This window comes from Conger conger, chromosome 7, assembly GCF_963514075.1.
Source record: "Conger conger chromosome 7, fConCon1.1, whole genome shotgun sequence".
Taxonomy (NCBI): Eukaryota; Metazoa; Chordata; class Actinopteri; order Anguilliformes; family Congridae; genus Conger; species Conger conger.
Genome location: NC_083766.1, coordinates 36085480 through 36112884, shown reverse-complemented (window position 1 = coordinate 36112884; position 27405 = coordinate 36085480). Strand labels below are relative to the sequence as shown.

At 45.7% G+C, this 27405-nt stretch overlaps 1 protein-coding gene across 3 annotated transcripts in view; it reads right to left on the bottom strand.

The window, feature by feature from the left end:
- Positions 1 to 27170, bottom strand: part of arhgap32b (Rho GTPase activating protein 32b) — a 123483-nt gene extending 96313 nt beyond the window's left edge. For all 3 annotated transcript variants that reach the window (XM_061248467.1, XM_061248466.1, XM_061248468.1), the window contains exon 1: positions 26592 to 27170. The gene's annotated coding sequence lies outside the window, so the exon portion shown is untranslated. The remainder of the gene's footprint in view (positions 1 to 26591) is intronic.
- Between the last annotated feature and the right edge of the window lie 235 nt (positions 27171 to 27405).

Here is a 27405-nt window from a genome sequence, read left to right as displayed (position 1 = left end):
AAACTCTGTCATTTTTCCAGCAAAATACAACCGGAAACCTGCCTTTACAGCTAACCTTTGGTTTTGGCCAATGCGGTTCCATGTGGAAAAAAAACTAAATTGACCACTTTTTGGCTGACTTGGGCCTTGGTCTCGTTTGGAGCTTGGGAGAATTCTTGGTTTTGGAATCAGTCTAATTTATCTGAATATTTGTGGTTATATTTGCAGTCCTTTGGAGGCCATCACTGGACAAAAGGACATTTTGTTTAAAAGGAAAATACACTTATGTTGTCTTCAACGGATCTGCAAACACGACAACTATCTGTTAAAATGTATACGCTAAAGGTAAAAAAATTAATGAAAAGGTCTACGGAAACACAATGGCTTGTCTGCAAAAAAAAAAAAAAAACCAAAAAAAAAAACCACAAAGTACGTTACAAACTGGCAAATGTGCAGAGGTACCAAGACAAATAGAAAAGGATCAAAAATAAAGAAATATAAACTCGAGACTGTTTAAAAGAAAAAGTTTCAAGGAGGCAAAAATGTAACTGGAAGCGACGCAGGTGGGATATCCCCACGGGATATGTATCAAGGACGACTGCCTTTTTCCATCTTCTCTTTTATCGGACCATGCTGCAATTTTGTTAAATGGCCGATACAGCAGAAACAAAGAGCTCCAGTGCTCAGCCTGGCTACACAGAAGACAAACAGGCGATACGGACTCCTGGAAACAGGGATTTTTAAGGCCACACTTGAATGCCAGATGAAGTGAACTGCAGTCCAGAAACAGCACAGCATGGCCGGTGGGAGCGTGGAAGGGCCGGCCTGGGCGGAGTCCACTCTTCGCTACTTTCAGCCACTGTGGCAGGAGTAGCTGACTGCAGTGACGACCACCTCCCTCTAACCGCAGTGGGAGACCATTCACCACACGATTCTGCCCATCACTACTGCAGCTAATGTGCGGAGAGTTCTGCAACAATAGATAATAGATGGAAGGTGTGAGGTGCATTCTCCATCAGCCCAAGCCGACCATCCGCAGGAAAAGCCAGAAGGAAAAAAAAAAAGATCGGAAAACTTTGGCAGTGTTGCCATTTAAGTGGAGGAACAGAGGAAGAGCCGGGCTCTACAAGACCAGCCATCACAACGGTTGTCCCGTAAGGCAGTGTTCCTCTCAGTGTAGGAGGATGATCAGACGTTTAGCCACACCATTATATTTTTACATTATTGGCAAGGGACCAACAGCTGTGCGGATCTTATTGTGGCTACACCGGGATTAGAACCACTGACCTTGCGGGTCCCAGGCATGTACCATAACCACTACACTACAGGCCACCCAACCCTATTTAAGTGGAGGAACAGAGGAAGCTCCAGGTTCTACAAGACCAGCCGTCACAACGGTTTTCCCGTAAGGCAGAGTGTTGGAGGATGGATCAGAGGTTTAGCCACACAGCACCGGTCGCCTACACCGTTACCAATTGAGACGAGGGATACAAGGCACAAGGTCACACTCGATTCTCATTGGACGATCAACAGGAGTCAGACGGAAGACGTTTGGCTGTTTGGGAGAGGGGAAGAATCCCTGCACTGTACGCACCGTCCGGAGCGAAGGGTCATTAATGCTCTGCTTGTCCCATCAATAATTCAACCTCTCTACTTAATGCAGCAGCAGGGTCCCACACTTCTACAGGAGATTTGCCTTCATTCTCAGAAACCCAGAAAAAAAAATAATAATAATAGTGCCAGCTAATTAGGACTTCAGCTAATTCAGTTCTGAGCCAATTTGCTTTTTGCAGTCACACGCAACTGGCTTTTCAGTAACAAAGGCAGTTCCATTGCCTGAACTAATAAACAGAGGAACGGGGGCCGCAGGAATGGAAATGGATTTGTGTGTATTAAATACAGGGAAAATGTTTTATATTCTGAAATATCTCAGTCAGAATAAAATCCCACTGTAGCACAAGCAGGCCTTGTTTGATCCAATCATAATAATACTGAATAGAGTAAGCGGTAGCTATAGTAAATGGAGGCATTGTCACCCAAAATCCAAGCTTTAGCTCACCTAGCCTGAAACAAATCCAAACCTCTACCTAAAATGGTGAGCTATTTCCCAGCAAGATGAATCAAGATGGGATTTAATTTCTGTAAGCGTGCAGAAACAGTACCTACAGTACCTACACCGAGAAAGAAACAAACATGAAATGTGGCAACAGTGCAGCAGGCCTCCAGGTCATGGCTCAGCTGAAATGTTCCAATGCAAAAACTGATCCTTCTTGGAGAGATACAGTGACAGGCACCTTCAAATAAGCCAATGCAAGCCACGGACACAATTCTGCCCCAGAGGTGGGTCTTGTGACCTCAGAGTTCTGCCTTTTCTCTCAGAAACGTGCACACCATTTTCAATCACGCACCCTTAGAAAATATCTATCTGGAAATAATGGGGGGAAAAATGACAACCAGGAAGAGAGAACGGTTGGTCCCGTTAGGGACTTCTACTGTAATTGAGTCTCATGAGAACCTTTGCCTTAGTACATTCCAGGCATATTCAACCAACCAATGTCCCCTTTGGGTTCATCCTAAACACTAATTGGGAGGTAATTTCTGTTCATTTCTGTGTGTTAAATGGGGTAAGGCACTATTCATGTTTCAAAGAACAGCCCTTGGGACACTTCAAGGAGGGCTCTTTATAAAGTCAAGTTGCACCCAATCCGCCCGAGATGGTAAAGGAGGTCAATCTGCCCCTTCCTAAAGCAAGCTAAAACCTAAATCTGACACGGGACTACGATGCAACAAAAAACATTGCACTCGTAGATCCATTTTTGGCTGTGTGTGCATGCTAGTTTGATGGAGGGGCTCGATGTAGCTGTCGAGGACTATTATTTAGCCCTTTAATAATGTAAGTCTAAAATGTATTTATGCCAAAACAAGTCTGCCTCGGTTATCATTTATTCAGTGTTACTGCCAGTTCTGGGCCCATGTTCCCATTTCTTCTGGTACTCTTGTGACATGCATTTAACCTCCAAGGCCATAATGGCCTCATAAGTCACTGCGGATAACAGCATCCACACCCAATAAATAAATAATGCCAGTAAATACCCCCCAACCCCATCCGCTCCCTCCCATTTAAGACTTGAGCCATTAGCCCGATCCCGTGGCAGCAAAACAGATACCCACACCAAGACGCGAGTGCACCAGGACCCTCCAGAGCACATCACCTTTCGCTTGACATCGTTCATGCGAAAAACAAGATTAAAAACCGGTAGCTTGCGTAATTGCTATTTAAGCTAGATCTGGCCGAGAGCATCCCTTGTTCAATGCGCTCTACGATAAATGCCTCAGCTCAACCTTTAACAGAAAGGTTAAAGAACAAAAGAGTAAACCGTGCTGCATTCAGAGCAGTGTAGCATTTGAGAAATACCAACATCTTTCACACGCAAAAAGAATCGACATTCTGGGCCACCCAGACAACAACATCCGCGCAGAAAAAAAAGAAAGAAAAAGTTTTATACTGACCATGAAATAATTGAATACGACTATGATTGGCACCTCTGTTTCAGGCATCACTGAGCAGGTCAATACAGCATTAGACCTTATCAAATGAGAAAACATAGCTTTTACTGAAATTACTTTGCCTGTTCATGAGCGGTCTTTGAATGAGTGCATTCGAAAATCCCATATCAAGCAATGACTGCCTGTCCTTTGTCATCCCACATTATTATCCCATAACTTTGCACCATCTTTCCAATGAATATTTATCACTTCTGCTGAAGTTCAGACCTGCCTGGGAGGACATATTTATTTTATTTGTATTAATGGAGTGGGGGAGCGAGCAAAAAGCATTTTGTGCTCCTCCACATTAGCGATGGAGGTAATTTATGGCCTACAAGTGGAAGGCTAACCGGCAGCTGAAGCCCTCTTCCATGTACAGGTATGATTAGATACTTAAAAAGAACAAGGGTTGGATTGTCATCACTGTCACAGAAAAGCTCTTTGTGGAAAAAGACGAAATGAGAGCAGCAAAAACTTTGTCTCACGGGCTAGCCGATATAAATAAGAACGCAACCTTGGGTGACCTAGTCTACGCATTCTGATCTAGCTATAAATATATGTGATTATCTCACCCGTTATAATCCGCACTGATCCAGACGGGAGTCGGAGCTGCCCTCTCACAACAGCATGACAGAGATCTGGGGCAAGGCAGAACAGACACGAAACCTGGGAGAGTGCAGGGACCAATGTTACCAACAGATGGAATTCATGTTTCAACCGTGTCGCAAATGCAACAAATGGTGCTTTTGTGGCAGCAGACACACGTGAATGATGTGCAAGGCAGTAACGTCTCAAATAAACGCAATCCATTAACAAGCCGTGAGCCGGATTTATTGGTGTTAATTATGTTTACATTTTCCTTTCACGGGAGAAACGGGCGGATCTAATCCACGTTCCCATTAGCCTAGCGGCTGCAAAGCTGCATTACCTGGGATCCGTCACATTTCAACATTTCAACATTTCCGCGAGCTTTTAACACGGGGATAATGTAATGGCTGAGTGGAGTTTAAGCGCAAAGTCCAGATGCCTTTATCCATTCTCCTGGCTGTCAGTCTATATGTGCGTCAGAAATGTCAAATAAGATGAGTGTTTGGATTAAACCCAAGGCCCCGGCTTTGGGAGGAGAGAAAAATTGACGGATATTAGGGCTGTTATGACAGGGAAGTGCTCAGCAGAGTGCGACTTAACGCGGCGCAGTGGCAGAAACCCTGCCAGCTCGGCCCTGCCCAGTGGTGACCGCTCCTTCCGGAGTCCAGGCATCCTGGATCCCCAGCCGGCCTCCTCTGATTACTGTGGTTACCCAGCGACATCCGAGAGGGCTTTAAACAGGAGACGCTCTCATGTAGCCTGGGGCGCCCCATTGATCCCACACACTGCCTGATGTGGTTAGAACCAAACATGGGGGGGGAGGCCCCGGGCAAATGTATGCGCATTTCATTTGTATGGGAATGTTTTGAAACATTGGAATGTTTCTGGCCGCGTTTATAAGAACAGAAGAGATACAATAACTAAATGGCTTCATTCTATTTAACTTCCTCAACTGAACTTAAATAAAGACGATGGTATACCAGTGCGTTCCATAATGTTTGGGACACAGCATTTATGCATTTGCCTCTGTGCGCCACAATTTGATAGTTGTAATAAAATAAATCACATGTAGTTTAAGTGCACATTGTCAGATTTTAATAAAATTTCATTTTTATACATTTTGGTTTCACCTTGTAGAAATTACAGCAGCGTTTATACATAGCCCCCCCATTGGAGGGCACCATAATGTTTGGAACAGAGCAATATATGTAAATGAAAGTAGTCAGGTTTAGTATTTTGTTGCATATCCTTTGCATGCGTCCGCTTTGCCAGGCCTGTATTGCAGCCATCTTTAACTAATGCTTGTTTTAGGAGCTAGTCCCCTTAGTTCTTTTCCACATATGAAAGGCATGCTCAATTGGGTTCAGATCGGGTGATTTGGCCACTCAAGAATTGACCATTTATAACTTAGAAAAACTCCATTGCCGCTTTAGTGGTATGTTTGGGATCATTGCCTTCCTGTAGAAAGAACTGCCGGCAAATAAGTTTTGAGGCATTCGCTTGAACTTGAGCAGATAGGATGTGTCTATACACTTCAGAATTAATTCAGCTACTACCATCAGTGGTTATATCATCAATGAATATATCAGTGCCTTCAGCAGCCATGTATATATTTCATAAATACGTGTGATTCCAAATCTAAAATTGTGGCAAATCAGAGGCAAATCACATTAGTAACAAACCGTATAGGCATTAGAAGATAGAAATGAAAAAAAAAAAAAAAAAAAAACATAATGGGCCAGAAATGTCTTGTTAATCTGAAAGAATGATGAAGTTGGACTACACACTCGACGTGGCAAGAATCCACCCTTGTCAGTCACTTATTGCTTTGTTTGTTGGTGAGCAAACATAACAAAGCACTTCACAAATCATTCTAGAATACCATAGGCCGGATTCCAGATGACAGCCGTTTGAGCCAACGTTCTGGAGCATCGCCACTACACACTTCACATATCCGGAACAACGTGACATTTTTCACAGCTCTTCTTACAAGGGAGCACATGTTCCTATTTGGAGTGCCGGGGAACCACCCACACAGATGAATAAGACGTTCTCCTTCCCGGTGCTAGCCTTTCACAAGGTGCTCTCCAATAATGGGAGAAACGATGATGACTCACAGGGAGCAAGGGCAGTACGCCTCAGAAATTTTCAAATGAATAAAACCTGCACAAATTTGAGCAAGTTCACTGGGGACTGACAACGAGCAACCCCCTGAATAGCATGTATTCTAATCATAGCCAAGAGCTCACTTGAGGAAATTAGGACTTGAATTTCCTTGGCTTAACGTCTTGTAAACTGATTTAGGCCGAAACGCCTGAGCCCTGGGCACTTGTGATAGGAGAACAGTCGCACGTTTAACAGAAACTCCACCCCGCGTCTTCCTCGAGCCGCACGCGAGCCGCACGCGAGCCGCACGCGAGCCGCACGCGAGGCGCCGTGCGTGGGCTGAGGCGTTAGTTGACTCTCCGTCCCCACTATTTGCATCTCCGTCAAATTATAAGCAACACAAAGAATGATAATCCGGTGCCGTCAGGGAGGACTCATGACTCATCGCTCGTTTGCCGCTCACCAGGCAGGCAGGCTGGCACAGGAGCCGTACCGCCTCGGAAAAGACCACCACAAATTAGGACCAAGTAGAAGCCCTATGTGGATAATATATTTCTCAGCACTGTGAAATATTTCAACAATAATATCCAATTTACCAATACACTGTAAAGCCCAGCAATATAACTGACATGCATAATTTATTTTTGTAAATATGTCCCTTGAGAGATGGGTGGCATTCATTAAGTTTTTTTTAACCTTTTGATTATAAACCATGGACCTTAGGTGAGAGCCAAAGCAGACTGTAGGTTCAGCTTTCCATTTTGCATTCACAATGACATTCCTTTGTTGTCGTATGCGAACAGCCTAACGCGACACAGTAACGTTACCTTAGAGAACACAGAGAGGCCTCCCAACCTGCACTTCACACATTCGAATCGGGGATTGTATCCAGTTCAAATTTGAAATCATAGCCCTCTCCGTTTGACCATTTTGCGGTGCGCCCTGCCAGTATTACAACAATCTCTCCCGATCCTCGTGTTCGTAATCGTGGGTGTCGTCCTGAGCTAATCAGTATTTCCGAAGGCACCTGAGGACCGGAGCAGAGCAGTCTCCGGACGTCTGTCACAAAGTCCCCGCTCGCCGATACGCACGTAATTAAATGACAGCTCTCAGGAACTCAATTCCTTTCCAATTACCGAGCCCTCCGGCTGTCGCGCACCTCGGCTTGTGTACCGGAGGCTGTGCGGGGACGACGGACCCGGGCAGGGACGAGACGCCTGAATAATTCAGCAGGGCGCGCGAGCAGATAAACGGCGAGTCCTGTTCTCCGCTGCGTAGCCGCCAAACAAACGCAATCAACAGGAACAAACAACTTCAGATGGACTCGCCGATACAACAGAAGCAGATACAACAAGGCTTCTCTCTCTAAGCTCCTTCTCCGTTATGCGGCAGCCCGCGTTCATTCCCCACGCGTAGCGGGACTTCTTACCTGGGTCGAAGCAGACCATCTCCTCGGCCAGAGCTGCGGCCATGGCTCTTGAACTTGTTGTCAAACAGTATTCCTAATTTTAGTCCCTGTCGCTCGCCCGAGATCCTGTTAGAGACGGTTTGCCTACATCGCTGGTGTGAATATAGTTGTGAATACTACCTCTGGACGTTATTCATAACTGGGATTGGCTGGGACAGCTGCCAAAATCAGGCAGCCCATGGCATTCCGATGGTCAAGCGCTCCAGCTTTAAATGAGAGTACCGTGTGCACGCTTAAAATACTGCCGGAGGCTAACCCATGTGCCCGCGATTCAGTGTCAGAACAAATTATATGGGTTTCCTATATTTGACCCGCATCCTACCCCAGGAAACTGACACCCATCACCGCCCGACTGGCCCAGGCTATACGGTCTGCCAGGGTCTCTCCCACAGGCTGCAGGCTGGGGCTGAGTCCCGGAGCTGTAGTCTCCAGCTCTCTGATTTCAACCAATGACAGCGTTCCACTATAGAAAGTGGGAGTCTTCGGATTGGCCCGTGCGTGCACCATCAGCAAGCTATGGGGTTCATATGAAGCCTCAATGTCTGCAGCCATCCTTACCCTCTGAACCCCCCCCCCATGCAGTAGAATCTACACTCCAAAGGGTGGAGGGGGAGGGGGATCTCTTTCCGAGCTCTAGTTTTGGCTGAGGTGGGAGGGATGATATCACTTTCTGTAGCAGACTCGTATGTGCGTGCACTAGTTCCACCGCATTGCACGCGTGATTCCGACATGCTCACTGCCGCTGAAATGAGTGTGGGCTCCACACCCACCTATCTGGGCAGAAGCAATGGAAGAGGCTGGTGCATTTGTCTGCTTTCATCGAGTCGGAGAGCGTCTCTCACCTTCTCTCCACGCTCAGCCAAAAGAGCTCTTCGTGGGGGAGCGGGGATTCGGAGGAGTGTGTGTGTGTGTGTGTGTGTGTGTGTGTGTGTGTGTGTGTGTGTGTGGGGGAGACAGCGCATCGACAGTCAATGTTTTCCACCTCGCTCTCTCAGTCCAACTCTCTCCTGGAGTTTCTTTAATGAGGAGCTGTCCTCTACGACAGGACAGGCAGACTGAGAGACGGTTTCGCAACTGTGCGCAAGCCGTTCAACCCAAGTCAACGCGCAACTTAGTTTTTCCTCCAATTACACCTTGAGAAAGTCACCGTACCTCATCACCATGCACACAACTCACCCCCCTAGGGGCACATGCGTATGCAAATTTAACTAATTCTCACTGACAGTCCACACACTCGCAATATCCACACCCGTTCAAATTGAACGGGAGTGAACACAGCACATAGATGCCATGATGCATCTAACGGCAATCTGAGCGCAAATCCCCACTCAAATTAGTATCACATTAGTATTACTGATGACAAAATCCATCAGTGGCTTGTCTCACGCTCGTGTTAGAGGAATAGAATGATGAATTAATATCACAGAGATGACTGAACTAAGTTATTTTTTGGAGGCATTACTTCTCAGAGTTGAGAGGTTGGTCTGGTTTGAACAGAATCCTGACCATGTTAATCGATGTTGACTGAGGCAGCCATACACCGCATCATGCAGGAGAGACAGCTCAGCTGGTGGACTGCTGAGAGAACGGAAGTGAGGACTGGCTGCACAGGTTTCAAACAAACATGCCAGGCTGGACCCTCCCCAACTGATTAAGGATTTGGCAGCGATGTCACCAGCTTATATACAATTGGGAATTCTGAATTGCAAGATGAAGACACATGGAGCCAAAAAAAAAGGTTTTGCGGGTGATTTTTGGCTGAAATACAATAAGCTGAGAGAGATCTCTGAAAAATAACTTTGATGTATAAATGAACATTGATGCAGCAATGATGTAACAGAACTGAATGTCAACCATTATGAAAGATTCAGGCAGCATCTGGTTGCTGGCATAGGGGGGGTGATATACTTTGGAATTTGAATTTGCATTTGTATTCTCCTCTCCGTGGCCATGGGGAGAGCGAGCGGAGAGCTGAAAGCCGGCCCATGGCGGCCCCCATCCTGGAAGCACAAGGGCCGCGTTTGTGCGGGTGCTCATGGGAGCCCCCCTTTCAGGTGTCTGGGCCACGCTGCCCCGCGTTCTCCGTCAGCCGGCGCTGCCGTCTCCGGTGAACATTCCCTTTGTCAAAACGTTCCCTCATTATCCCCATCCAGGAATGCCCTGGAATCTTTCCAGCCACCACATGGGAACGCTACGCAAGAAAGATGAATCCGCTACATTTTTTCGGGGGGCATCTCGAAAGCCGAGAGGCCGGTGGTGGTGGAGGGGGGGGAGGAGGGGGTGCTTTCCGAGCTGTATGCGATTTGTAGGGCCTGGGGGGGGGGGGACATGGGCATTGTGCACAATCCAAGTAATTAATGAACCTGAGCGAAGGGGGGTTCCGTAATGCCCGCTTTGCTGGAGCACAATGCGCCCCCCATCTCCGGGGCTGGGGTCAAAGTTCACCTTTGCCTTTGTGCCTCCAATAGCCGCAGACAAACAAGGAGCCCTTTGATAGAAGCTGCGCTCTCACGCAAGTTGAAAGAGCGTAGCTTAGCTGAATGAAAGCACGCCGCAGAATATGAGAAAGGGATGTTTCCCGAAGTCTTTTCTCGTGCTGCTCGGCATCAGTAACTTTTTTTTTTTTTTTTTTTTTTTTTAATACAACACACCTCAAACCACAGAAGAAAGTTCTTGGGTTTTGAAACATACTCTTGAAAACTACTTTTTTAAAGCTGAAAGTATTGAGATTCAGTCCTTGTAGCCGTCGGGTACAGACCACAGGCCTGCAGAACACACAGGAGACCGCTGCCCTCGCATGATCCCATTTTCCATCGCCGCGTCTCGAACGCCTCTGAAAGGCAGCGCTGAGAGATGTGTCTGGACTGCGGATCTTAAACTGGAGCAGAGGGGGGGGACGTGTTTGAGAAGACGTGCATAAACCGTCGACTGAAGAAACAAACGCAGCAGGACACTGGAAGGAAAACGCTGACGAGGACGGCGCAGAAACAGCTGGGGGTCATGGGAGTTTGCGGGAGTTTCATCCCACTCATTTATTTTTTGTTGCTTCAAGGTGAGGCCTTACTCATGGTTAAGTTCAGTTAGTTCAGCATCCGCCTCCACCCCTCTGCCTGTCTGGCATTACCCCCCTGTCCCTCTGTCCCTCCCACCTCTCCCTCCATCTCTCCCTTCTTACTCCCGCTTGTTCTCTCTCCCTCTCTCCTCCCACCTCTCCGTCCATCTCTCCCTTCTGACTCCCACTTGTTCTCTCTCCCTCTGTCTCTCCCTCTCTAGCTCCCTTTCTCCCCCCTCTCCTCTCCCTTCTTACCCCCACTCGTTCTCTCTCCCCCTCTCGACTTCCTTCTTACCCCCACTCCTTCTCTCTCCCCCTCTCCTCTTCCTTCTTACCCCCACTCGTTCTCTCTCCCTCTATCCCCCCTCTCCTCTCCCTTCTCACTCCCACTCGCTCTCTCTCCATCGGTCTCTCCCTCTCTACCTCCCTCCCTCTCTCCCCCCCACACCTCTCCCTTCTCACTCCCACTCGTTCTCTCTCCCTGGGTGCCTCCCTGGACGTCTTGGTGGGGAGCGTGCTGGGTGAGGCTGCAATGCGACAGGCTGTCTCAGTGCTTCCTAATAACATTCCTCACTCTCCCCTCATAACTTCCATCACGAGCTTGCTGGAAGGGGTGGAAATGTTGAACACTGAAGCCTCATGACACGACCCCGCCTCCTCTCATCTCATCTCCCACTGACCTGCAGGCGAAAAGGACAGGAGAACTCACCACAGCTTTGGCAGTAAATAACTCACATTTCTGTGCTGCCGTACCTGTGGCCGCTGGTGGCTCGGACAGGGAAAAAGCATTAGGCCTGAAGCTTCTTTTAGCATTTGGTTCATATCACAATGCTTATGTGATTCAGGTCTCAGGGACTGTATTTGATGATGTCATCATGTCACCAAATCTCCCCACATCTGGTGCTTACACAATAGACCCCCCCACACACACCCCCCAATGTCTTTTACAGGAGAACACGGGATGATAAATCAATGCTGGTACGGACTGTACCGAACATTTGACCCGAACACAAAATGCCAGAAGGAATAAAGCCACTCTGTTGCAATCAATATTAGAAGAGTTCTTTTTCGTTTTCCATTCAGATTTTTATGCATCTCTCTTATGCAACAGCCTTTTCTCTTCTGATGACTAGGCCCTTTTGATTGAGGGCTGGGGTTTGTGCCATTTTGGTTTGGTAAGGTAATTTTGCAGTTGGAGGAGTCTCATTGTTAAGCCGTTCTCTAGCATAAATAAAATGTCAAAGCGTTCCCACTGGGCTGGTGGGAGGTGCTGGAGAAAGTTCTGGGGTTTAAAGATGTAATAAGTGATGTCATCGGGGGAGACAAAACCTCATACCAGTGCACAGACTCATACAAAACGCATTCGCTTTCACAAGCGATTTCTTAACAGCAACAAATGACACAACTGTCCAATTTGATTATTCAAGCCTTTGATGACTTTCAGCATCCGTGTTGTCTTCAGTTTATGTACGGCTGTCGGTATAAATCACGAAAGCGCTGATGAGCAGCTGCCTTCAGTTTCACATTAAATGTGCAAGTCACATTGTGTTCATTTCAGAAGAAACTGTTTGCACTGAGCTCGAACATTCAAGCAGCAAGGCTCCTAGTATTCTGTGTCTAATGTCATTTCCTGCAGAAGCAATTTGCATGAGTTGGTATCCTCAGGTTCGTTTAAAATCATCTCCCTGCATTTAAGAGGTTCAGACACACTTAATAGTTACATGGTTAACAGCTGAATGTACCAATTTGCTTTACTTTCGTACAAATCGTACAGCGACTGGCATAAAATACCATGTCCAAAAATAAGATATTAAGCTAAGTGAAAGGTCAGGCCAAGCTGTCATGGGGGCTGCCTTTTAAGACACATACATTAACCTTTCAACAGGAGAGACAAACCTGAACCAGGCCAACTTGCTCGGGCGTGTGCTCTTCAACACTATGCCCCAATCGGAAGAATAGTGCTGACCCCAGACAGTCCACGCACAGCAACGAGGCTGTTATAAGGGTCACTCAACGGAAGAATGTCCAAAAAATGTGATATTAATCTCAACAGTACTCTGAAAATTCCTAAATCCATCTGCAAGCTCTGATCTGCCGTTACAGCAGGATACATGTTTCAGTGATCACTAAACGTGCGGTAAGTGGCAGACCGTTTCCCAGCTCTTTAAGTGCCCTTTACACTGCGTGGCCATCTGCGGTGTTTGGACGAGGGAACGCTAGTGAAAGGCAGCCAGCAGTCCCGGCAGGGATGCCTCACCCAGACTCCAGTCTGCACACGGCACTGGGAATCACCTCGCCCTGTCACCTCTGACGACTGGGAACAAACTGTACCACAGCTGAACGTGGGTCATAGATTGGGTCATGAGTCATAGATTTGATTATAAAAGGGTGTGTAAGAACATTTCAACAATTGGGCATGTTTCTTTCATACCTTAAAAAAACAAAAAAAAAAGTAATGCAGAACATGTTTCTGCTTACAGCTCAATGCCTTATTATTTATGCCAAGTCGATTTAAGTAGTGGCAGACCTCATTAGCTACAAGATGTTTATCAATACAATTATAGGAATAAAATAGGCATAACATCGACTAATCCATCTTAATAAGATTCTCCCACTAGTTTATATTTGTATTTTGATTTCAAATACAGTTCAGTTCATTTTTAGGGCCAGTTTGCATGTTAGTATTTTTTTATGTGCGAGACACACAGGAGAGACACAGAGCTGAGAGACACAGAGCTGTGAGACACACAGAAGAGACAGACAGAGCTGAGACACACAGGAGAGACAGACAGAGCTGAGACACACAGGAGAGACAGAGCTGTGAGACACACAGGAGGCACAGAGCTGTGAGACACACAGAAGAGACAGACAGAGAGCTGAGACACAGGAGAGACACAGAGCTGTGAGACACACAGGAGAGACAGAGCTGTGAGACACACAGGAGAGACACAGAGCAGTGAGAGACAGAGCCGTGAGACACACAGGAGAGACAGAGCTGTGAGACACACAGGAGAGACAGACAGAGCTGAGACACACAGGAGAGACACACAGGAGAGACACAGAGCAGTGAGAGACAGAGCCGTGAGACACACAGGAGAGACAGAGCTGTGAGACACACAGGAGAGACAGACAGAGCTGAGACACACAGGAGAGACACACAGGAGAGACACAGAGCCGTGAGACACACAGGAGAGACACAGAGCCGTGAGACACACAGGAGAGACACAGAGCCGTGAGACACACAGGAGAGACACAGAGCCGTGAGACACACAGGAGAGACACAGAGCCGTGAGACACACAGGAGGCACAGAGCTGTGAGACACACAGGAGAGAGACAGAGCTGTGAGACACACAGGAGGCACAGAGCTGTGAGACACACAGAAGAGACAGACAGAGCTGAGACACACAGGAGAGACACAGAGCCGTGAGACACACAGGAGAGACACAGAGCCGTGAGACACACAGGAGAGACACAGAGCCGTGAGACACACAGGAGAGAGACAGAGCAGTGAGACACACAGGAGAGACACAGAGCTGTGAGACACACAGAAGAGACAGACAGAGAGCTGAGACACACAGAAGAGACAGAGAGCTGAGACACAGGAGAGACACAGAGCTGTGAGACACACAGGAGAGACACAGAGCAGTGAGAGACAGAGCCGTGAGACACACAGGAGACAGAGCTGTGAGACACACAGGAGAGACACAGAGCTGTGAGACACACAGGAGAGACAGACAGAGAGCGGAGACACACAGGAGAGAGACAGAGCAGTGAGACAGACAGAGCCGTGAGACACACAGGAGAGACACAGAGCCGTGAGACACACAGGAGAGAGACAGAGCAGTGAGACACACAGGAGAGACACAGAGCTGTGAGACACACAGAAGAGACAGACAGAGAGCTGAGACACACAGAAGAGACAGAGAGCTGAGACACAGGAGAGACACAGAGCTGTGAGACACACAGGAGAGACACAGAGCAGTGAGAGACAGAGCCGTGAGACACACAGGAGACAGAGCTGTGAGACACACAGGAGAGACACAGAGCTGTGAGACACACAGGAGAGACAGACAGAGAGCGGAGACACACAGGAGAGAGACAGAGCAGTGAGACAGACAGAGCCGTGAGACACACAGGAGAGACAGAGAGCTGAGACACAGGAGAGATGTGAGACACACAGGAGAGACAGACAGAGAGCTGAGACACAGGAGAGATGTGAGACACACAGGAGAGACAGACAGAGAGCTGAGACACAGGAGAGATAGAGAGATGTGAGACACACAGGAGAGACAGAGGGCTGTTTGGAGCAGCACACTCAAATCAACACTGATGTACAGAGGGTGTAGACTCCAAAAAGCTGATGACATCATTGCTGGCATCATGGAAGCCTGCCACCATTTGGGGAAAGTGACAGGAGGCTGCCGAGGACACCTTTCACAGCGCGGCGTCGAATCTGCCGGCATTCCTCAACCGCGCGGCAAAAACTTCAAACAACTGCCAAAATACCCTGGTGCAAATGGGATGCACAGGGCAATCCGAATCCATCTGGAGCATTCATCTCATGAAAACGGTCCCTACTGCACCCACCAAAGACCAAAATAAAACGAAGCGGATATTTCTGTCCTCGGAGCTGACATACTCCTGTAGGTCTGCCACTGCATGGAGGACATCAGCTTCCCCGTTGGCCACAATTTCAACCGTCATGCTGAAATACAGTGCCCACAGAAAAACACAAAACACTGGCGCGATCATTCAACATGCAATTCCGTTTTTGTGAAAAGAGCTACACGACGGATGAATAATGCAGTTCATTTAGCGAAGACGATGGCAAAGCTATTTCACACAGAGGAGAGCTTAAGTGCCACTACGGGAACTCAAAGCGGGAAGAGCGGTTTGTATTTTCGCTTTGCATGGGAAGTTCTTTCACCGCGCACAGGTGGGAACCTATAACAGTTTCAAATCCCTGTAAAGTCAATGAGGACCTCTGTGACCCCGCTTGTTGCCATGGTTACAACATGTGATCAGTCAGAGGTCTGGACAATGGCTTAAATTAAGAGAGGAAAGCAGGTTGTTCTTTAACTGTGCCGGGGCATTTTGCTGAATGCTTTTTGGGAGTGAAACGGGATCGTGTCCTTGCCTGATGTAGCAGTTGAAGATGCCTGGGGCACAATGCCTGACAAAAGGCACTTGAATAATTGAATATACCTTTCAGAATGACAGCTCTGAGGAAAAAGGATTGTTGTGTCATCCTGAGAAAATGATATTTTGGATGAGCTCAAATCTGTCATTCGCGAATATAGCGGTGTGCCTTAAAAGCTGCATTCTTTTCCACGTATTATTATTTATTTATTTTTTAAATGCCTTATCTTCCATTTTGGAATGACCAATCTATTAAATCGGCGGCAATTACCGTTTCAACCTCCGTAGGCTGGGGCGAGCACGTGACCCTTCTCTGAAGCACGTGACGTCACCCCCCTGCTTCTCACCAGAGAGCGGTGTGAGTCAGAGAGTGAGTCTACAAGCCAGGCTGCGGCAGACGTGAGGGGGATGCAGTCACCGCGTGCGCAGCGCAGCAGGGGGAACGCAGACGGAATCCGGGCCAAATTAAACCTCCCTCCTCCCCGGGGCCATGCTAGTGCACCGATGGCGTGTGGCCCTGGGGGACAGCGCTGGCACGGTTATGACCGGTCACCAGAACGTGCGGCCCGTCCGCGCAGGAGGACAGCGCGTTAACCGGAAGCTTCCGACAGCCGTGTTCATAAAGGGACGCAGCACCCCACCGGACCCGTCTGCGCTCACCGTTAGCAGAGGCCCGGTAATTACAACGCATTTTCAAATTCATTAAATAGCGACGCAGTTCATTTATAAACGTAAAATGGTCCCGATTCCTTTGTTTTAGCATCGTTTGTTTACTCATGCCTTGCAAATCCCTGGGAGTTGGGGGAAACCGTAATTGCACATAACTTTTGGCTACAATTAAACCTTATTTCCATCACTGTCTGAGGGAGCAGATAAGCGGGCTTTTGGTTGGAACGGCATAATTACCTCGAGTCCCAAAGAAAGATGCATTTTCCCTTTTTAAGTAGTTAGGCCTGATTTCATAAAGTTCCACTCACAGAGGCGGTGGGGGAGGCCGGTCCAAGAGGGGTGGGGCTCGCTCCACACACAGAGACACAGAGACACAGAGACACAGGACATCAGCTACCCCAGCACCCTCAGTCCAACCACCCGAGTGCTGTAGAGGCCTCCTGGCCCTGAAAGGGTGAGTGTGCGTTGCTTTGCTCATTTTAAAGACAGTGAGGCTGAGTGGCAGACGTTAGCCCAGCTGCACCCCACTGTCAGCACCCTCAGCCTGTCCCAGCACTCTCAGGCCCCTCACCCCAGAGACGGGGACCCTTTCAGCACTGTCCAGGCCCTGCACCCTAGAGACGGGGACCCTTTCAGCACATTCCAGGGTGCTGATGGAGCGGTGTGAAGTCACATTTTCACCACGGCTTATCACGCCCCGGACAGAAACTCAAACATCAGAGCGACGCGCTGAGAGAGGGAGGGCACAGTGCTTAGCTTTGGGGGGTTGGGGGAATTCTCTGGCCCTGATGAAGTGTGCCGATTCTGCATCCTACTGAAAGGCCAATGGGGCCAATCACAGCAGAAAATCAGGTCTACCTGTCCCAATCGCCATGGAAACAACCCTCTTCATTCAGTAGAATCTGCTGACCTTTAGCCAATGACTGCACAAAACAAGGTAGAGGTTCACCACTTATACATGTACATGCAAGTGCTCAAGGGGATTCAGTTTAGCATATTAATGTAAAAATATAAAAACTACAGAATCAAAATGAAGGGTCAATTCCATGGTAACTAGGGTTACATTTAATGGGACATTGACTTCATTTTGATTCTGGTATTTTGTTACCTAGTGACCCTGAAGGCAGACCTTTCACTGTAGTGGTATGAAGGAATGCCAGATGCTAGGCCACAAGAAAATAACCCAAACATCGACTTTTATCATTTTGGCTAGACAGGCAATATCGTTAACCCACGTTACAAAAAAGGGACAAGGCTGTAATGCTAAATAGTTTGTGAAATTCTCCTCATATTGAACAACCACGGTACAAATTATCTCTTCTTATGGCATTGGCAAGTAAGCAGCAAGATTCCATTCGAATATTTAGATAGTTATCCATCATGAGACCACAGTAAGCACATATGTTGGTAACTCGTGATACGGTAACTTGTGCTACATTACATTCAATCAGAAGAGAGTATTATTTGTCGATGTAAATAAACACAAGTGATTTCCTGCTAAGCAATCCCACTCATAACTTTCAATAGAAAAATACTTTCATTACATTGTAACTAGCATTACAGTTTTTGTCAGTGTTTTAAGTAAAAATATGATGACTTGCCTGTGTTTTAATTTGATTGAAAGTACAAGTGAGCATTAAAAAAAAAGCATAATTCTACTATACCAATTCAATGCGTTAAGGAGGGAAACATTACATGGTCAAATTGCAAGAAATTATCCCCATGGTAAGAATTCTATTCTTGTCAGTCCACATAACTAGAACTAATATTCCATACAGGAAGAATATTCATTTTCTCTTGCACTGAGGATTATATCTACTCTCCTATGGAATTGCCCAAGACTAAGAACAAATTTCACAAAATATTTTATCAGACCATTAATACAATAATGAAATGAATGACTGAAATAAATATCACATGTATATGACCAAAGCATTTTTATTGTTGTAATCTATCAGTAGTCGTTTATTCACAAGTAAACAAGAACCGACAAGAAAAGAAAACAATAACAGTCACAATGCCCATTCAATCCAGAGACCCCGAATGCTTTGTTTTGTGCAAAGTCCTGATAAAGGACTCTGGACTAAAAAGCTGATTTAATAAAAACACATCTCATTTTTAAAATAAAGTGCGAGGGACTAAGGTGTTTATTTTCAATACGCTATTCTAGCTCCACAGAAAAGGTCTGACAAAATAAGTAGTCCAGATGGCTCAGTCTAATTCCGCGCTGAACTGAAGAGACCATTAGGGTTGAAGATGAGAAGTGGCTTTGATCTTCCAGCCCGACGAGGGAGCAAAAGAAGAGGAGGAGGGAAAAAAAAAAAACTGTTCTGCTACTGCAAGCCATCATTTCACAGTCCCTGAAAAACAAAAACCCCACAACATCTCCCATACCCCATCAAGGGACTTGCAAATTCAGTGTTCTCAAAGCTCTTTTGAGTCTGAAAAGACTGCATTTGATACGTATCTGCATATCACTGGAGACATATCAATCGATCATAGGGCATAAACCAGGCCCCCCGGTAGGCTTCTGAGTCTCTCAGTCTGTATGAACACGCAGCACCAGAACGGGATGTTCCCTGTGGTCTGCTCCAAGTCTCAGCCGTCATCAACCCGCTACAGCGGAGTCCACAGGGCCGGGGCATTACTCTCTCCATGGAGGGGGGTTTAAGTCACAATTCCACAGGCAATATGGATAGGGCCCTGAGGTTTGGAGATATGCAGACAGTACCTCACAATGCAACATGGACTCCAGTAATTCGAGACAATACCTGGCAAATCTTGAAAATTCAAGACAATGAAAATGAAAACACAAAATGTGTTTACTCAGGAATGCACTGTGTGAAGAAGCAGATTATGATGTTCTGAAACAAAGCCCAATGCCTTAGACCACAGATGCATGCACAATGCCCCCAACTAGCGAATGTTCTGCCTCCTCGGTGAGTCAGGCTGTAGTAGTACAGCCAATCATCAGCCTGCTGTGAATGCTGCAATGTCCTAAAAAAAAAAACTTAAAACTACCATTCCCATGATGTCAAAGACAATTCATTTTACTGCAGTTCAGCATTGGTTGTTGGACCGCAGGCATTCAAATTGCTTTTGAAAGGTTTGAACTACAATCATGCATTCAAGACACACACCTCTCCAAATGTGAGCCTGAGAGAAAAAAAAAATTCAGGAAAAACAAATCATTAAATTTAATTTTAGGGGCCCTACATGAAAAATGCACTTCTCTGTTGACTGGTGCCAGCTCTCCAGTAGTGCTGTGTGGTCTGAAGGGTGCAAAAATCAAACAAAGCCTCACAGAGGCAAAAATGTTTTAGCAAACAATGTGTCTTTCACATGAAAAAAGTTTATGGGCCAATTTCACAGACATAGGTTAAGCTTAGTCCTTGACTAAATTCACTTTTAAATAGATTCTCCAACTAAAATAGATTTAGTGCAGAACTAAGCTTTCTCTGTGAAAGCAGCCCTATGAGTTTAATGAGGAGACAGCTATACACGGTCTCAACGAGTTAATCTGAGGGGTGACTAATGTGCACAATTTAGTCTAGTTTAGCCAAAATGTAGTTGATTCTGAACATCGAGTTTCAACCACCAGCCCTTATATAGGCTATGGGTTCATCTTTGTGGCAAGGGACCTGGTTCTATTTTTTAACAACTAAAGGAGAACAGTGACTCAACCATGAACATTAGGGAAAAATGAGGCCAATGCTATGTGTCCACTCCATGATTGAGAACAGCCACATGAGCACGATTCACTGCTGGTAAAACTTCAGACACAAACAGACTCATCCCATTAGACATTCAAAAATGAAATAGTCAAAATAGACACATAGGAGTGGTATTTATTGGAATGTATTGGAGGGCAGCATTAGCTGTGATTGGTTCGATCAGGCGCACAATCAATAAAACTACAGTGCTCAAAATACATCTCAGCTTAAAAAATATTTTATAACTTCAGATTCAAAAATGTAGGCCTATTTTCTCCTCTCTCCAAAATGTCATTATAAAATATAAAAGAAAAAGGCTCAGAGCTCAATGATAAGCAAGCAAAGGTCTCCCATTACAGGCCACATCCAAAGGCCTTAATTCTCTTATCAGTCTTTTGCCAGACAGAGCCTATGCACAAAACAGCCACTTCAACTGACTGACTCTTCAAATGTCCCATGCATTATGCTAATGTTTTCCCTTCCGTAACGCCTCACAGATGATACACAGAGCAAAAATAACAAAAGAATTAGGATTTTCTCTCAACTTTTTTGATAAGTGTATACGAGTGTAACATTGAAATTATGGAGGCATCCTAAAAGAAAAGTGGAATATGTAAGAATGTGCATGCCCTATAGAAATTAAAACATGGACCAATTTTTAAACAACTGTAATCTTTAGTGAAGAAAGCAAGCAATAAACAGATGAGATTGGTTGACTGGAATATCGACAGAAATTTCAGTACTTGACTTGAACAATCTGGAATATTCATGAATAATTAATCATATAACAGCCAACCAGGCGATTTTACTGGGCCTGATGGGCGCTATACTGCAGGCCACAAACCACCAATTAGCTTAAATGTACCACTAACATGACCAGCATAATCAAAATGCCAAAAACTGATCAATTAAACCAACAGAAGCATCAGAAATAGGTGAAAAGCCAAGTAAATATGCTTGAAAACTCAAGAACCTGTTAATAAAACCAGCTTGTTATATAAAGTGGGAGAGTGAATATAAAACCAGTTTATTTTCCCCAAAACATTCCAATGGAGTGAACACTTTTCTTGTCAAAACAGGCTTCAAAAAAGGCGTTTCAATACAAAACTTCCTGCTAATATTTTTTATTAACTCCAACCCACGTTAATTGTACTTCTGTGGTGCAATGGCTTATGTAGCTCTCTTGGTAGACTGCAGAGAGAAGCAGTGGCTTTGCTGTGAGGGTTTGAGGCAATGGGAAGAGCCAACAGATAGGCCTGGGTATTCCACACTCAGGAAAACAAACACCATTCCATACCCCAAGTCAGCCCATGGGAAATCCATGGCCAATTCATATTTGACAAATCACTCTCACTTTTTAGCGCAAAACCCCCGTGGTGGGCTATGACACGGAGAACCCCATTTGCATTCCAATACGCCTGAACCACTTATGCCTGTAACATGTGCACTGGAATAAATGACAGCTCGCTGAAGCTGCCGCGGTCCACGGTAGCCATTGAGTGTGGCATAACCCACGATGAGCAGGGGGACCCGGAACTCCCCCGGCTCGCATCACACCCCTCAGCTGCCCAGTTTGCACCTCTTAAATAAGCTGCCGGACCAGCAGGCTTATAAATAAATACACTGTGCGAGTGCCCGCTTGTGGCTCACAGGAGCTGTTTATCCGGGGTGCAGACTTCCTCCGCTCTGCAGAAGTGAAACAGGACCCCTCTATAAATGACACCGGTATGGAGACCCACCTCTGGCTCATTTTTCATTGGTAGGGAGAGAGGGAGGGAGAGAGGGAGGTAGGAGAGACAAGGGGGGGGGAGTGATCAGGTGAGACTGGCAAGAAAGAGACGTCAGCACTCGGCACATTGTTCAGAGAGAGGCGGACACCTCCTGCAAGACAGTTTAGTCCCAAGTGCAATACCCTCCCACCCCTCTGACCTGTGCATAAATACAACAAGGTAGCCCAAGACTCCATTCAGCTGCAGGCGTGATAAATTACATGGACTAAAGCAGCGTTTCAAACGGTATTAGTTGTATTAAGCCACCCCGGGTTAAGGCTTCACGCCTGTCTACCCAACCTAAACATCCAATTGTATTTCCCACCAACCACGCTCACTGCTGTAAGCTCCTCAACCTATTTGGGAGACGGCGAGCAAGAATGTGATGATGTCATCAAACGTGACGCAAAACCGCTGCTCCCTCTCGCACCGCGGTCCCAGTCGGGCTTGCCGGGGCAGGAGTACGATGCTTTATTGGCGGCTGGAGCAAGCAGTTGGTAGCACCCAACCGACCAACGCACGGAGGGGTAACAGGTGATCCATAAGACACGTCACCCCGGCTGACCGAGTCACCGGGTGACATAACGGCTGTCTGCAGGAGGACTGTGGGCCTTGCAGGGCTGCCAGTCAGGTACTCAATCAATCAGTCAATCAAATTTATTTCTAAAGCACATTTAAAAACAACCCACACTGACCAGTGCTGTACAAATCAGAACAAGCTGTAAAATCATAGTTAAAAATCACATTCGAGAGCAGACTGAGGGGCCCCTGCGCAGGCTAGAACAGAGCCTTAACAGAGTGAGCCACCCAGCAGCCCACTCACAGCCCCCCGTTTGATCAAATGTAACACAAACCCTATTCCCCACCCCCCAGCTCAATTAAACTGGCCTGCGAGGAAGAAATGAAAAATCTGTGACAAACACAGCTCAACTGAAATGAACACATGCGTAATGGTGGCTGGTGCAGAGATGACTGGGGGGGAAGAGTGATAAGCGTGTTACATAGTAGTTCTCGTGATCATAAGCGAGTGCACACCAAGGACAGTGACTAAATGGAATATGGCATTTTTGTCTTTTCATGCCGAGCCCACCAGGGGAAGCACCAGATTATGAATGCTATGATAAAACACTATCTAGACGGGGGCACGCACGCATCTGTGTAAAGGCCACGGCAGTGCAGTGTTCGATAAGGAACAGATTCACACGTGTGGTACCTCAAGTCACACAAGCCATGGAGACAATTAATAGAGGGTAAAGAGTACTGTCAGAATGAGCGGGAATGGACAGACTGTCCTGCCCAAGTGGAAAGCACAATGACCAGACATGGGCATCAGGAATCACCTGAATCTGTTCCGAGTGGCCGCCATTAGGCCTAAAAATATATATACTCTATATAATTTGCCATTACATGGAAGGATATTCCATGTCTGATATTCAAAGGCATTTGGACGCAATAATAAAACCGGAATTAACTACAGAGCATCTGTGACTCTTTCATTTGGGCTAGGCCTGGGATAGTTCAGTGCAAGGCCAACAGGAATTGGAAAGTGAGCCTCCCTTGTTTTCAAGATCGGAGAGGAAACTCCCTTATTACAAGCCTGAAAGGGCTGCATTAATAATGGGGCACGGTACAAAACAATTTAAGACAACAGGAAACATTTTATATCGAATCGGTTTCCACACAAATCTGCAGAGCTGATTTCTTTTGTAACTTCAGGGCACAGTCTTTTTGTTTCAAACGTAGAATTTGCTAAATGTAGGCCTACAACATGCATAAAATTACCGAGACCACCTTTCCATGACATTACGAATAAAAAAACACATTGAAAAAACATAATAATGCAAGCAGTTCAGACAAACAAACTAATGTTCATTAATTGGACACCCAATCAAACACAGTCACAGTTCACCATACAAAAGAACAGCTGACTTAGGCATTATAGTCACTATGGGAGGCGGCACCCTCAGAAATAGAGGTGCGAAAAGTGCTTGTCACTGGGGCAGCAGCCCTGAGCACAAGCAACCTTTAATCAATGCGGGAGGATTCTAGAATCACATAACAGCAAAGCAACTTTTCGCTTAAAATGCTGTGCCATTTTGTTGCATCACAGGATTAAAGGAGCAGCAACTTCTATGGAGCAGCAATTCAGAAGGTAGGTGGTCTGGGGGCCCCACATTTCTGAATATGATTATTATGACTACATCTCACCCAGCAATATCTCTTCCTACAGTTTAAGATACACATAACACAATACATACCAAAGTCCTCTCACAACCTTCCACCCACTTGCGTATTCATACTTTTGGAACTAGCCTATATTAGGTAGATTTCTTAAATGGCCTCATTTAATTAACGTTGGTGGAATTCTCCTCAGCGTGTTCAGAATTTAAAACTGGCATTTAAACAAACAAGCAATTTAGCACAGTAACTGCTGGGAGAATTCTGGAAGCATTGTAGGCTTATCCTAACTGTAGCTACAGCTGGCCAACTACATTTTACTGTCTCACATTTATGAACGAGGGCTAGACTACTGCCAAAATGTATAATCCTAATTATCCTAAGTATCATTTTACATACTGGCAAATATATTTAATAAACTGTATGTACCATTTTAAATATAGCATTTTAGCCTTCGGCAAACCATTTATTCTGGTCTAGTTTGAACATGATTATTGATCCCTGAATGGGTAGCTACTGAACAAAAACTTTTGAGTCTGGACAATGACTTTACACAATTAAGCACCATTAACAATGCTTTTTAACACAAACACTAGACTAACATTTTTTTTCAATGAGTACAAGGTGAAAGTTTTTGGAGCACACAAATGCATCCCAATTAGTACTCTTAAATTATTCTTCCAGTAAACACACTTGAATTTTCAGAAATGGGAGCACTGTAGAGCCCTGACAGGAACACCACTCAAAGAACTAAATTGTGCTTCAGATTAATCCTGAGAGGAGAAAATGAATTATAGGACGAGAGAAACACTGTGAATTCACTGAAAGGCTAGGTTTAAACCCCTACAGCAGATAGTCGAATTTACTTTCAAAACAGTGGACCTTGGCAGTTTTAAGGAGTGGAGCTGTGCCGAGGACTAAAGGCTTCTCAAACACAGTGACTGTGGCCAAAGTTAACATCTTCGATAACGAGAGATATCACACCGCATCGTGATGTTTTCCCCATGTAAGCCCAAGGCTTAAAAAACTTTTAAAATGTCTTCGAAAAACGTAAGAACAGAGATGGTGTTTTTTTTTTTGATGACTTGGATTCCATTGCACCTTCGCTTAATAGTTTTAATCGTAAAATGAAATCTAAAAGTACAGCTTGAGGCCAATTCAAAACCAGGCACTTGCACTGCGGGTTTTAAACCTGCCTTTCTGACTCAGAGAAAGGGGGCGGGGTTGAGACCAACTATGCCTTTTGGCCACTTCTGCCCCCGAACTCTATCCACATGCCGTTCGCAGCCCCAGCGCTCAGTCAGCAGTTAACAAAGCGAACATCAGATGGAAAGTACCCAGAAATCAAAGTCATACAAAAAAATAGGACCCATTTAGGATGCCTGACTCAGAAATAGCACATCGCCTGTCTATACAGTCTACAGACAGACCATACACCAACATTAAGAATAACCTATTTTAATAAGCTAACGTTACTATTGGAGTTTCTTCAAGCAATCAAATAGCTCGTAAATCGACTTCATTTAACAGCGCTATAACGTTCATAAATTTGCGCTGATTTTGCAAGGAAAGAACGAGGCCATTTCAGCACCACCTTCAACGGTGATCCTCACTATCATCTGAAAATAGCTAAAAAGATAGCATAGTCGCAATTTCATTTCGAGCTTTTCCGTCATTGGCGCTTGTGAATTCTCGCCGTAAATGCTGCCCCCCCCCTCCCCTTTGTTCAATGCATCTGTAGCCTAAGTTAGTCTAACGTTAACAGTTACCTACACTATAACTATAGCTAGTTATGAGCCATTTCCAGTAACGTTAACGTTAGCTTATTTCAGAGATTCGCTGACTGGGCGCAAACAGGGATGTGTAGCATGTTTTCCAATTAAATCAAATATCATGATTTTATTTGTGAAATAAAAATCGCCAAACTAGGTAGCTAACGTTAACTTAGTGATACTAGGCTAGCTCCTTAAACTATCACAGAGCCCCTTCTTCTATTGCTATCAGTATAGCAGGCATATAAACTGGCACACCCTCGTAATACATGCGGTATCCAGCTAAAATACCTAACATAACGCTACGAATTAATATAAAACTTTCTCACAGAAATGACCATTTTTTAAATTAAACATCATATTGTACCACTGCCGCTACGCTAGCGGTTAGCCAACGCTACCCAAGTTATGATGAATTTGTATCTGCTAGCTAACATGTTAGCTCGCTAGCTAACATTAGTTAAGCTAGCTCCCATAGTCGTGACGTTAGCCTACGTGCAAACGAAGCTAGATGCCCAACTAACATTAGTCCAATGCTCACCACAAGAAAAGCGCAAAACCAACCAAGGTACGAAACTCAAAACACAAAGAGCGCGGTTTTGCAATCTTACCTGTAAGGTGAGCGGTGAAAAGCTGTGCGTTTTCTGACTCGCTTCACCAGTGTTTTTTCTCCTCCTGCTCTTCCACGACAGCTGCAAAAGCACAGCTTGATCCTCCACCTCCAAAAAGCCGCATTATAATAAAACGAATTCCTGAACGGCAAATTTTACCGTATACTAGACACCATCAAGAAACGTTGAATGAAAGCATTCCACTGAGTTGACGGTTCAGATATAAGCGGCAAATCCTTGTTAAAATTCCAATCGTCAGAAGTCGATTCAGATTAGTTTAGGCAGGTAACGGAGGCTGCTAGCTAAAAGCGTCCTCCTAGCTTTATAACCAGCGTTGGATTTTCACTCTAGTGTGAGCAAAATGTGTGACGACACGTGGTTCTTTCATCTGACCTGTCTTCATTGACTTTATCTCCGTCTATGTTAAGTCAGTAAAAGGCAGCTAACTGGCTAGTTAGCCAGTCACCTAAACGTTACCCAGAGAACGCTTTTCGATTCGAAGCTGCCTTTTCGATGCGGACCTTCTGCTCTGCGTCCGACAAAGTGTGTGCGCGCAGACCTGTTTCTGAACGCGCAGTTCTGAGAGTATCGCGCAAGAATACGAGTACGCGCTTCCATGAGAGCGAGCAGAAGTTGCGGAGGGTGTTGAGTGTGGTCTACTCTACAAGGTTATGATGACGTTATTGGTGTCTGAATTAATTAGTTCCGATAATAATAATAATAATAATAATAATAATAATAATAATAATAATAATAATAATAATCTGACATTTTTTGAAATGGCATGTTCATGTGGGTCGACATGCACACACAT